Source organism: Bombus huntii, chromosome 4 (genome assembly GCF_024542735.1).
Source record: "Bombus huntii isolate Logan2020A chromosome 4, iyBomHunt1.1, whole genome shotgun sequence".
Taxonomy (NCBI): domain Eukaryota; kingdom Metazoa; phylum Arthropoda; class Insecta; order Hymenoptera; family Apidae; genus Bombus; species Bombus huntii.
In genome coordinates, this window is record NC_066241.1 from 19198004 (window position 1) to 19212433 (window position 14430).

The 14430-nt window shown below is 41.9% G+C and overlaps 1 protein-coding gene across 4 annotated transcripts in view; it reads right to left on the bottom strand.

Moving 5' to 3' along the window:
• Positions 1–14430, bottom strand: part of LOC126864951 (hormone receptor 4-like) — a 148640-nt gene that overhangs the window by 40912 nt on the left and 93298 nt on the right. For 2 of the 4 annotated variants that reach the window (XM_050616894.1, XM_050616892.1), the window contains exon 1: positions 46–4078. The exons of the other annotated variants lie outside the window; for them this stretch is intronic. The gene's annotated coding sequence lies outside the window, so the exon portion shown is untranslated. Of the gene's footprint in view, positions 1–45; positions 4079–14430 lie in introns of those variants that run through there. 4 annotated transcript variants of the gene reach the window in all.

A 14430-nucleotide genomic window follows, 5' to 3' on the forward strand; every position in this document is an offset into this window, starting at 1 on the left:
ACGAGAAAGTTTATACAGGGACCAGAAAACCAATTGCTGACTTACATTTTTTCCGTTTAAAACATCCAAAACACGAAAAATGCTGGCAGAGGCGAAGTCTTGTCGAAATCCCTGCCGACGATACCGTCGCGTCGGGACGGTATTACAAAAGATCATCGACCTACCGACGATGTAGATTGTCGATCAGGTATGGAGGAAAGATACGTCGTATTACGTTAGCGTTTATACACCAACTGTTTGCGCGCGCGCACTTCCACTCACGTGTATCTACGTACTTTTGTATATATATCCACACAAAGCCACACATACACGTATACACGGTTCACCAATGTTATTCGCACCTTTCTCTAGCCAAAAATTCGTTTTGCACGATGAACAATGTGTTTCTCATGTTTCGTCCGTTTTCTCAAGTATTTGCACGTGCGCTTGTTCCTCATTCGTTCGTCTCCTGCGATAGAATTCGATCCATCGAGTCGCACGAGGACGAAAGTTCGACGGCGTCAAACTATATCGATGCTCCGGCAATGATTACCGATCAAGTTGTCGGCGAACATCAGGTCCATGTATGAGTCGATCCAAATTTATTTACTATCAACTGTCAAGATAGTGACCGTGTGGACGATTCGGTACAAAGTGGCAGGGTAGCAAGTTGAACAGAAATCTCGAGCAAACCAATCGGTTTCAACGTCGATTGGTTTTTAAGTATATATATCTAAGCCTCGCAGTGTCCAAAACAGCGATAGAGCAAAGACTCACGACCCATTTGCACGTGCGAGCTTGCCCACGAAACTGGGTTATCCTTTGTCCTAACAGAAAACGCTTAGTTTTACATTCCTGCTTTTCCGGTTCCTCCGCGTCCTGACCAATGACGTTTAACCAGCAACGCTGCGTTGATCCATTTATTTCTTCGTTTGTCACGCAAAATCCTTTTTGTACCTTCGATACAACCAACGTGGACAACGTTGTAGTCTTTTCTTCGAGTTTTCGTCACGTTACTTTCCTTTCAGTCCCGGTTTGATTAAGTATTTCGACGTGATACGATCGGTTTGAATACAACGTCAATCTATATGTCCAGCGCGCATGATCGTGTAAAAAAGATATGAACATGTATGGAAATAATAAAACAGCGATAGTCTCATAGATCGAACGTGGTATGCAGAGCTCGAAAATAACGGACGTTGATGGATTTTAGATGCTCTATAGACAATCGATTTTCGAGCATCGTTATTGCTCAATAAGCGAATCGTTGAAAATCAATAGAGTTTATCGTCGAGATATGGAATCATTCGCGGCAGTTTGGTAATCCAAAGGATCTGGGCCTGAACACGTTCTTCGTGAAATGCACTAAATGCAGGTAATTCGTAACGCTAAACCGCCAAAAGAAAAAAAAGATGATATTTTCTTCTCTGTAACGAGGCTTTGATATTTAGATATCAATTATTTTAATCGAGCCTCATACACAACGAGTCCAATGTAATTCCTTTCCCGCAATTTCTCTTTGACAGACCGTAGGTGGTTAGAAAAAAGGTTCTCGAGCCTGTTCTCTCATTCGATTCGTTTCATACTCGACGAGCCATTCTTCGTTCCGTGGTATGCATTTTCGAAAATAGCTGATCAGGGTCCACCGTGTCGTTGGTCGATGACTACTACACGAAATTCCCCTAGGGTTCGTTGCACCTTGGGTTGTGCGCGAGATGTAAACTTTGGAAGTAGCGCCGCGCGTGTAGTATTTACGTGTAAGCACGGGCCGAGTTTATTCGGGACTGGCGGTAGCCCTGTTCTGTTGCAACAACATTATCAAACAGACTCGTTCTTATCGCGTTGCACGCTACGCGAGCCGCATCACCATTCATACGTCAGTTTTGCACGGAGACGCGCGAAACAGCATCACTAGCATCTCATTCGCGCGCGTGCAACCACTTACGCATACGTGTGTGTGGACCAAAATGGCAGACATGCAGCAGTTGCATAACGACTTACGCTTTTTTTTCTATCTCTCTATGACCATTACACGGCTCAGTTTCTGTAGGAAGCCGTAATATTTTCTTAATTAAATGGCGCGTGTTCTATCTATACGCGAAGATCGGTAAAGTAGCGCGTGGATTTCGCAGAAAACGATTGATCAACGCGTGACTATGGGGCCACGACTCGTTGCGTTACTCCGTGGAACGTGGACGACGATGATTCGACGAGAACGCGTTTCTAATTGACAACGAGCGTATACACGAAACAGACGTAAATTCGACGTTGGATAAAGGGACGATAAAAATCGGCGATTAAAGAAACGTCGTTGTCGTGTTGGGGCTGCGGGCATGGATTTATAAACGTGCTTGTTTCCCGCGTTTACCGAAAATGATATTATCGATCAGGCAGTTTCAAGTTGCAATATCGAATCGTTAGAGTAATGTACGAAGAGCGGTGGCTCTTCCAATTTTGGCTGACCTCGTCACGTGATCGGCGGATTTTCCTCCGGGTTACTGGCAGTGTGCGACTCCCGATCGAGCGGCCGATTGTAAAGGTCTCGACACTCTCGAGAGTGATGGCAGTGTTCAGAATGAAAACGAAGTCGATCGATTGGCGCTCGTGCGATCCTTTCCACCAGTCTTCAAGGGTCGCGCCTTTCAAACGGCTGTTGCGGGCTCCTTTGATCGGCGCATGCTCCGCGGATTGGCACACACGGACGAGAGGATGTACGGTGACTTTGGCCGTGACGACAGCAGTAGATTAAGAAAGAGATGGAGAGTGAAAAAAGGGAGAACAAATAAAATCACAGGCAGTAGGGTAAGGTGTAAGTAATCGCCGATCTGGCGACGATTAGTCGCAATTGGCAGTGTTTTCGAGATCAGACAAACGAGGAAGAGGTTCATCAGTCGTTAAAGTTTCGTTAATCGTTTCGGCGCCACTCGCGTGCTGTAGGCATCCTTTTCGCGACGATTACTGGTAATAGTGAGAAGGAACACTTTCCTTCGAAAATTTCTTCCAACGGAGCACGAGAGAGAAGCACACGCGTGTTCACGTTCGAAATTCGTGAAATCATCGATGCGAATATTTCACACCGGGAAACGAGGAACAGAGAGATGGCGTGCATAGAACACAGAAGAGAGAGAAAGGGACAGAACGATGGTGCTGAATATTCTTGCTCGATGGCACTTCCGGTTCGAGAGCCCGTGCACTTTCTCCTGAACAGCGCGAATAGCGATCGTTTCCCTGCTAGAAGCTTTCCAGTGATCCTAGTCGATTTCTCGTGCCGCGCATATCCCCGGGTCACGAAGCATCCAATTTGAAATTCGTCCTCTAGTTCTTGCTTGCTCGCTCCTTCGCACGTTCGTCCAAAATACACGGTGACGATCGTCTCGCGATAAACGTCGACAACGACAGAGTGCAAGTCGGTAGTAGCGATCCGTTCCGTTCGATTTGTGGATGAACGGTCCGACAACAAAGAAACTCTAAGTCGATTCAGCTATACGCTGCATCGGAGGGCAATGTCTGACACTGATAATTCTAGAAATTGCAACTAGCGCCACGTTCAACCAACACGTTCTAGAGGAGTTAGCCGGGCTAATCTTTCTCGCGTCGATCACTATTCGAAACCATCGTGGTGACTGGATAGGCGAACGGAGCTGTCACGACGAGATTGCACTGGAGTCAGAGCGAGGCACACGTAGCAGGTTGTCGTAGGTCACAGAACGGTCTGTTTCGTTCCTTCGAACTGGCACTTCCGGTCGAGGCACGTGGTTCCACGCGTCGAACCGTGCAAACAGAGGGACAGTTCGAGTTTTCGCGCGGGACACTTCCGGATTGTGGCAAAACAACGACGTCCATCACTATCACCATCACAGCCACCACCATCGGCACCACCTCCACCGTTTCTCACGTTCCTTCTTGCCCGAGTTCGTCGTAATACGTACGTGTGTGGCCTACGTACGTACGTCGCGTGTATGCGTGGCCCGTCCCTGTACGCGTGCACGTGTGCGCGCGTGTGCGTGGACGTGTTTCTCTCTCGTCGTACCGAGGTGTAAACCGAGTGTCGAGCTGAGTTGGCTTCGACAAAGTAGGGCGACGACTGGGACAGCGGCCACGGGCACCAGCGCTCACCGACGAGGAACCCGTGCGCCGTGCGGTGGAGGAACTGTGGAAGTGGAAGAGAGAACCCTCCTCGTAAAACGGCAGCGTTGCTGTACTACGTTCTCCAGTAGGGGAACCTCTAATACCGCTGCAACAAGCCTAGCCCGATTGCTTAGCGTTACGCACGCCGCTCGCGGAAAAACTCTATCCGCATGCTATCTACCGAGCACTGCCGTGTTACCAGATCGAAAACTGCCTCGCTTTTCGCTCTTATTCCTGTGTCTCGACTATGCACCTAGTTGCATGACATTTCCTTCGCTCGTTCTTTTCTTTTCTCCTATCTTTCTTTTTTTCATTTCGACACCTCTACTCGGCCGACGAGTTGCACTTTTTCTCAGTGATCGATTTCTACCGTTTCAACTTGCCACGAATTTGATTCTTATCAATTTTCAACATCGAGTCGTTCGTTAAACAGAATTAGTCTCGCAGGCTAAGAAACATGGTAATACGTGGTCAACATTAACACGCGTAGCGTTGTAATTAAGCGAGTAACACGCTTGTCTTATCGTTCGTAAATGAAAACTTTGTTACGTAACCGAACCGCGTTGTTGATAGAAACGTCGTTACTGTGCCGTTACGGCACAAATGGAGGGAAACGCAGAAATGCAAGAGCTGCCTTCGCTCTATTCGCCGAAATTCGCCGCAACTATTAGCGTATCGCAGAATTCCGAGGACACAGCCTCCGTCGATATCTAGATGGAAACACCAATTTTAAGCGCTGAACGTGCGAATTTCACGTGATTGCGTGACACGCGCGTTACGAAATATCGTCGCCACGAACTGGGCTGTTGTCTTAAGTAGAATGCATCGCTGTAAAATTTCTTCGTGGATTTCGACCACAATACCGTTCGAAGATTAAACGTCGTGTCGGTGCATTTTATTCTTTCAATAATGGTTTAGACGAGACATCCGAGTCGGTTGCGGCAACAGATTGATATTTTTAGAAATAAAATCGATCGATCGATTTTCCGCGCCCTGACTTTTGCCGAGTGTTCAAGAAAGTTGTAGCCAATTCTCTATCTTAACGTATCTATTATATTATATCAATCTCTTATATTCTGTACGTTATTTGAGTGCCGAAATATTTACTCCATTTATTATGTCTGTTTGTATACTTTGTATAAGGAGATTTTAATTAGATTAATCTTATGAATGTAATTACCCCCGACAAAAGAAACGAAGATAATGCATTTATCGATTTTAATATGAGCGCACACATAGAAAGGAAGGACGAACTGTTCAAGATTGGAGACGAAAGCAGACTAAGAAAACAATTTGGAGGGAAGTATTTAGAATGAAAAGAGAAAGCAGCGAGGCATAAACTGCCTACGACTACGAGAACTCTCGTCAGCCTGTATACTGTATACTATGTGTTCTTGTTATTCTTTTACGGTCTAGGCCACGATGTTCGATAACCGAAAAACTTTCACCTTCCGAACCACGTTACACTCGCGAGCCCATGACCAAGGATCGCACCGTGCGTTTTAGCACAGCTGCGACCGAGCTCGATCTCGACGACACAGACTCTCTTGATCTTGATCTTTCGATCAGGTCGTTATATAAAAACGTGTCCAAAATATCTCGAGCAGCAGAGCCAATGAAAAGATTGCAAAAAACATACGCAATCAAAATAGTCATTGTAGTATATCATATTCACGGTAAAATTATCTTTTACGTGTAACAAACGTAGTTCTGTTTGTTACTGCAGATCAATTGGCGATTTTTCCATTTTAATCGTTTATATCAAATATACCTGTTAGATTATCGCAACTAAACGTTCAAATTTAAATCTCTCAATTAAATCTCTCAATTAAAATTAATAAAAACAGGGGACAATTGATACTGGAATAGTCGATACTGGAAGGTTTATATTCCAAAGAAGAGAACTTCGTCTCAATTCTTGGAAATCAAAGGGAATTCGTTTGAAGCTGTTGGACAATATCGCGACAGGAAGAACAGTGCTGCGAAAAGGAGGAGGCTGAGTGGGGGATCGTTCAGGTGGAAGGCTAACCGGAGCGCTCCTTGGAACAGTGTACGTCACAAAGATCCTCCACGTCGCGTCGCGTCGTTGCCCTGACCTCAAAACTAGCTGACTCTCGCTATCGCCGCTACAATTACGATCTCCCTGCACTCGACTAGAATAAGCTTCTAAACGACGGCAGTCAACTATCCAATTGCCTTTCGATAACCCTACGAAAGAATTTTCCAACATTCAACCGATAATTTCAATATTTTTGGTGGAAACACCACCCTTAGAATATTTCGTGTAATCGATTTCCTAAAAGGAATTTAACAAATTCTGTTGAATATTCATATGCTTCGTTTCTATAAATCTCTTTACGTTCATGTCGTATTATGTTATCTATGCAAACCCGTCAGAGTCATAGGTAGAACATCTGGATATTAAGGAGTTTCTCTAAATTCTTGCTTCCAAAAGGCTTGGCTTCTCACTTTCAGCGGGATCGTCAAACAGCCAGCGATTCGCCAGTCACATACAAGCATCCCATCATAAATTACCACTGGCTGGAGGTTGCGTTCAACATGATGTAAAGCCCAGATGCGAGGAGCGATGCGACGCGACGCTTCCTGTTCCGAACAATATCCCCGTTCTGTCGATCGTTTCAGCGGCAAATTATTCACGTAAGCGACACGTTGTTGAGGGCCCATTAAGGATCACTGGCACGCAGTGTGTTCTCCGTGATTTCTGACTGGGAATATTTAAGGCAGTAGGAACGCTAGATTCACGACGGTCGGTAATCGGCCGCGGTTAATGACCTTTCAGCGTGCAATTGTTCGTAACGAGCAGCTTTCGTCTCATCAGGGTCGAGACTCGTTCGTCATTTCAGCCTGCATATTCGGGTCAACTATTGTTTGTCGCGGTATTAAGCGACCGCTTCACCAACGAACAATCTATTTCCGGTGACGGATAGTCAGGCTCTCTACTCGCTCGTTGCTCTATCGCGCGCGTTTCTAGGAAGCCCCGGTCTGCCGCGCGCCGCGTTCATTCGTTCTTTCGTTCTTTCCTTCTTTCCTTCTTTCCTTCTTTCGTTCCCTTGTTCCTCGGCAAGTGTGTCACTCGTCGCTCCACTATTACCCCGTGCCGGTCCTCGGGAGAAAGCAAAAATTACACGCTCCCGGGAGCGCCTAACGAATTCCTTTTCAACGAAGCGAACGCTATCGTTCGTGGTTTAGAATGTACCTCTGCGCGTCGTGGATTTCGAGCTATCCGGAGAGAGGATGCATCAGCTTGCGAAACGAAGGTGGACGTTCTAATTAAGTAGCCTCATGAATGGACATTACAGAAGTATTCCTTTCGAGTGACCAAGCTTGAGCTTTTTAATTATTGTTTTCTTACTTTGTAATGTTTGTAATTAATCCATTAAGAAACGTATTAATGGTTCAATTTACATTTTCGACTTCTTCGTATATTTGGGAATATAAAAAGACGGTGGAGATTAAAAACGTGCATGCGGCATGAATAGAGTACACAAGAGGGAGCAATAAAATATTGCACACACCTAGGACAGATATAAATGTCTTGATTTCTTTTTGTCGTGACTTAAAAAGTGATTAACCATTGTCGTTAATAATAAGCGTGCTTGTTTTTTCCCGTAAACAATTAGTCTTGTGGTATTTTCATAGCACGATCATAAGTTATAAAAAGTTAGCGATGTTAGGGAAAGTTAAGAAATTTAATACAAGTTTCTGTGAAAAGTAATAAATACTTTTGTAATAAGAAAAGTGTTTGTTATTTCTTTGGGCCTTAATTTTTTCGAAGATGGAATTTCTTAATCGTCGTTGAATAATATATCATATTACAACATAGAATCGTAAATTAATTAATTGTCGCTATGAAAAATATTAAAAGAAATGCAGAACCGACGCGTTTAAAGTGCACCGCGAAATGCCAAAAATTCCTAAAAAGTCAATAAAATTCTCCTCGTGAAAAATACTAATTTAAGATCGATCATATCCTTCTAAAGACGTCACAATGTTCACGCATTTGCAACAAAAATACCAAAGCATTGAAATTACTAGCCGCAAAATACGCAAGCGTACTTCAGCGTGTAAAATTAAATGTGCAAGCTAGAGCATTCGAATCGTTAGAGACGTTAGAAGAATACAAATGGTATGAACGCAAAGTAGTACGGCAAAAAAAAGTTGTAGGCATCGAATACAGTGGAATAAAGTTCCCGAAGAAGACGAACGTTTCCAGAAGGATAAATAATACAGCTCATCTGGATTACCGTTTCCCGTTCCGAAGCTTGAGGCTGCTTAACCGTTGAACGTCGTGGGGTACCGCAAGCCCCACTGACTCACAGAACTACTTTCCCTTCTTTCTCGACGAGGTACTACCTACTACATACCTCCGCCGCGCCGCACCGTGAACAGAGCCCCGTTATCCAGCCAGCTCGTCGAGAGTGAAACGTTTGTATACTAACTCTGCCTTCCCACGGAGCAACGCGACTGTTCGTTCAGCCCACGTAAAAATTTCTCTTCGCGTGTAAAATAATTATTAAAATATATCATCCCCTTTTCATACAAAATTCATGCAATAATGGAATTTTATCGAGTCTATGAATTTCACTTTGCTATTTCAGTTCGTTTCAAAATTGCTTGTACATACTGTAAAGAAGTTGAAAGCAACATTTTCTAAATATTTTAAATTTATGTACCTGATAGAGTACAACCTCATACTTTAATTAAATAATAACAAATCCTCCATCTTTTCTATAGAAATTTTTTTTGAATAAATTATCTAGAGTATTTTTCAAATACATTATTATAGTGTATCATTTCATAATTTTAATTTTGGTATAAAATTCAACCACTTATCTTTCTTCACCCGAAGAATTTATTACGCACTAAAGTATATAAAAAATAATTAATATATTCCTTTTCGTACAAAACTCGTTGAACTCATTGTTAGAGTTACTAAACTTCACTTTATTCGAATAGAGCGCCAAAAAACTAACAAAGGACGTATATAAACAGCATTTTCTATTCATTCTACAATAATTGCAATATTTATTACGTCAAGAATAAATTGTTGCTTTATTAATATCACCGATGGTTAAATACGAATTACAAATGCTGCACCAAAATAGTTCTATTTAAAACATTCGATTCCATAGTTACCTTTTCTTCAGATAAAGAATCCTAAACTTAATGATCAACTTTTCTAATGTAACATTCTTAAATCTGGAGTAGCTTCTTAATAATATATATATATACAATATCTTAATAATACTTATTTAAATATATCCAAGTAATAAAAAATTTTAATATAACCAATCAATCAATTTTGTATAAATACCTATATATAAATCTTATATGCTACATACCGGTATTTGATGACAATCAACGAAGATATATGGAACAATTACGAACAATTAAGTATTTCATTTATATTTCGACTTACACGATATTTACACGATTATTAGAAGCCGATGCGTGAATCCGTATTACTTTTTCGTCCCTTATATATTATATAACACACGCACTTGCGGAACTGTTACGAGGTACTGAAAGCGCAAAACGATAGTTATAACGCAACGATAACAGGAAAATGAAACTGTCGTACGTGGCGGGAAAATGTGTAACGATCGCTACCTGGACACTCGTAATCTTTTCTTCCCGACTCCGGAATTTGACGATAGACGTTTTTCAATTAGACAGCACGTGATATTTTAAAGGTTATCACGCGGTGTCGTAACTGTGATTGGCATCGAGATCTTTTTCCACACGATACTTTAGGAAATATATGTAATATAATACTTTAAAAAAAGGTCCGTGCATGATCGGAACGTGGTCCCAGTATTCAAACTCGTTCACGCACGGCTCATACGTTCTGCCCTCTAATTAAAATCGGGCAACCCTCGACTCGATGTAATGACTCTCCGTACAGTCCGTAATGATTCGTATACATAATCAGGGAGATAACTTTCGCGCGTGATAGTACGCTTTAATGAAACTAGAAATCGCATTGATCACTCGTTCGTTTGCACAAACAAAATCAACGGAACTTTGAAAATCAGCGTTGTTTCGTGAAAGAAGGTCGCGATCACCGCATGTTTAAGATTTTGTTATTTGATGCATTGAAACTTAACAACAAGTGCATCTTAGGCATTTTGTTTAGAAACGAAACAGAGTTAGATTTAATTGATAAAGATTAATTGATTTTGATTTCTCGAAATATGCGAAAATACTAAGAGAAATAGAAAAATTCAATAATAAATTGTTTAGGAACGTAAGGGTATTCATATCGGAGAAATAACGACACGATTGGAAACGTGTACTCAGTAAACCTAGCCTAAGTATTATTTTATTAGTTGGCATAAAAATAACGACAAAATTTTCAAACACAAACAGTTCTTTAGTACGATAATTCTTTATTGTCTATCATATGCCGGTTGTCAAAACATTCTTATTTGGTTGCGCTTCTATCACACTTTAAGTTATGCGTTAAAAAGTTTTTTAAATTTATAGTAGGCGTGTCTTTAAAACTCTTTTCTTTCTTAAATTAATATCAAAAGACTTACGCGAGAAACGCACCATAGAAAAGATTCCTCCGTGGAAAAGATAACAGATACAACAGACTCTATACACAAATAACTTCTTTGGTCGGACCATTCAAAGTCCTACACTACTCGCAGAAAAGTCTCGTGTTTAATTAAGACAATTACTCTTCCGTGCCAGTGTATACTGCCCGAGTGACCGAACACATTGTAGCGGAATATGAGCGTAGAAAAAGTTCAAGTGGAAACGGAAAATTCAAGTCTAGGAGAGATCCACGTTATTGTGCCTTTGAATACTAACGTTGTTTCAGGTTACAGGGTCTAGAGGTAAAAGAACTTTGAACAGATTGTTATTGCCGTTTCTTGTAACCTTCGGCCAGAGTTACACCACAAGATCAACTTTTTTGATGGTAACGTCCGTTGATATAAATGTATAAACGTGCTCCCCATGTCATTGGTATTATTATCCTTTCTTCGATTGGTATAGTAGCATTGAACGAGCGACGATTACAACCGGTATACACTATCTCTGGACTTGTACTTATTTTAATACGTCTGACTATTACGAATTCATTCGCTCATTACGTTATTAAATACACCTACACGTTATAACCACCTCTACATCCATTTTTCCTTTCAGTGCTATTTGCCAAAGTCAAAGCTTCTCGTCATACAGAATCGGTAGCCCATTAGTGACGAACGACTGTGATTCGTTAGCGTGGATCGTCGATACCAAATCGATTCCCCTCACAGGAAGCACGATGCGCTCTCACTCGTTCTTTTACTCCTATACGTGTACATCGTTTCATCCGCTTATGACCTATTAATCATCGCGGATATAGAGTAGATCCTTGTCTCTGATGTACGTCGTGGGAAAAGGACAGCGTTGTCCGCAGAAACGTAAGATACGTTATATAGCTCGATCTATCGAATGAATGTCTTCGCAAAATAAGAGTAATAATCGTATATGTGATATGTCGATAAATTATTATATAAACAGTGTACCGATTATGAGACACGGAAACTTGGTGACTTGCAGCATGCGTTGAATGTCGTTGACTGTGGATTTGAACGATGGTCAGATAAATCCAGTAGCTAGACTATTATGTAAGATGCTGATTATAAGTATTTGGATACACGGTTGATCTGTAGCATACGTTGTTGCATAAATGCTATTAATAGTTTTTTTCGCGTAAAGTATAGAACTCAAATTCAAATGAAGTAATCTATAATTAAATAACGCAACTTTTTTGTGTTTCGGGTTATCTACGATCAAACGATACCAATTCAGGGTTGAACATTTTTTTATTCCCCTTATTCTTCGTAATTAGTATAAACGGCGAAAAATCTTGTAAACACCTTGCATATAACTACGATAATAACAATTAAATAAGAAAATCGTTGTAAATCCTTCTATCTGTGATTTAATTTACATGGTGTTAAAAACAAACAAGCGTTCAAACAGGTATGGACAATAGTGTACGTCTTTCAGAAATAAATTTGAGAGAACAAACGGCGAAGACCGGATAAAGGAAACTCGAAGACGTTCCGATCTTATCCAACGGCCAGTACTTACCTCTCTACGAATGGCTGGTCGGACAAGGCGAGACAAACATACGCGCGACGCAGCTCGCGGAATAAGTGGATGCGTGCGGACGAAGGTGCACCAGAGGTTTCACTGCCAGCCAGCAATAGCGTGGGTCGAATGCCGTTGCCATTGTACATTGCGCGGAGAAACGCTCGCTTAGCTTAGCATCGACGCGTTTAGACCTAGCCTAGGAGAGTACGTAATTACGCAGATCGTCGCGGAGTGGAACAGCAAGGGAGAGAGAAATAGACCTCCTCGAAATCGTGTGCCCCGATACTGAGGTTACCGACGCGACGCGTCCCACATACGAGAGCTTTTGAGAAAACCCGCGAACTCGCTTAGTTAAGCGCAGACTAAGAGACGCAACGGACTAAAGAATTTTTCTGTCGGATAGGAATAGAATCTTGCTGGTAGGAAGTTCGCGACGCGACGCTTCCTTTAAATGGATTTCACTGATATATATATTAGAATATCTTATATTAGAAATATTAGAACATTAGAAATTTTGGAAAATCGAAAACAACAAGACATATATATATAATATATATATATATATATATATATATATATATATATATATTAGGATATATTTATCATTTTATTATTATTTATTAATATATATACATTATTATATAGGATATATATATCCTAATATATATATATATATATATTAGGAAACAAAATCCTAAAGTTACTTTTTTTTCGATTCCTAGATATCACGGAGTCTGATGATTTTAAACTTTCGAAAAAAAAGCAATAGGACGACTGACGACGAGGCAATTCTGACATCGAGAATTTTATTTTCCGTAGCGCGAAATGCATTTCGACACGCTTTCGTTTGCTCGGTCATCGGGCGCAAGAAGTGTGAACCGCGAATGCGCCGCGCCCGCATTAGTTTCTTGGAAACACGAATCTACGCTTAACGCAGCACCGCGTCACGTTCCATTTAGGAGGCTGCAGAAGACCTCTTCTCAACGAAGTAGAAAGTATTCCTTCGTTTATTATCGCGTTTTGCTCGGCCACTTCCTCGTTGGTCTGACCTTTCCCTCCGCTTCTACTTTTCTTCGAGGCTCGTGAAAGGAGGGCCTCGAGCAGCGCGATCGCATCTCAAGATCGTTAAGTTCGCCTCCTACTCAAGCCGGCCACGATTCTTCGATTCCTGTCGTGTTGGAATCGATGCGATTCGCTCTAGACTTAGGGACACCGACGAGTACCGGAGAAAGTCGGCTGAATCCACGTCGAAAGATCGACCTTCGACTTTGTTTATTCGCAACTGGCCTCTGTGTTGCGACATGCGAATGCGGGCTAGCGGTATATCGCCTCTGCTTGGCGTATGTCGCTTACGGATTGCGAATACTATGCGGTGATTTTGTCGAGGAATCGAAAAAAGTGGGAGCTTAACAAATATCAGGTGGTTGCATATGATATAGCCGATTTCACAGACGTGTAAAATCATTCGGTATTCGACAAACGTATCGTCATATAATATTTATTATATTGGATATCAACGCTAAAATTTCGTAATTTTTAAACGCCGCTACACAATCAGCCACATCATTTCTTATCTGTAATTTCTATCGACGGATCACGTCGAAATTCGTGTAGACCTATCGGATCGATGACTTCGAACAGTCGCAAACGCGCGGTAAAGTTGAACGACCTGTTTAAAACGCGCTTGTTCGAATCGGTTGAACGACCTCAAGGGACGGTCGCGGTTTTATTTTTTAAACAATGGGGAAAGTCTTGCGAAAGCAACGACGCCGGCTGTAACAGTGTGATCACGTGCGAACGCACCGCTATCAGGGACGTCGTGTTCCTGGAGAATCCTTTCGTTTTCGCTTGTCATCGGTCGCTTTCAAGCTTGTCGCACGAAAATATTTTTAAGCCTTTCACCGGGCCTCTGACTACCTCGAAACCGTATCTCGTTACGAAACGAGTCCTCGACGATACGATCGGCTGGAATTCGGCCGAAGGAAGGTCAAGGGCTGGTGAACAGCAGCTTTCACCAGAAATTCGAGCGCACGAGCGCAGATTTGCTACTCGGATTATCTGAACGAACTTCTAATTAACGATAAATTCATTCAGAACTGGCAAACATTACATGACCGTTTTTATATGCTCCAAAAATTGTCTGTAGCCGTATGTATCTACAATGTTGTTACTGCTACCTTGACCATTATCAGTTATTTTTATAAATAT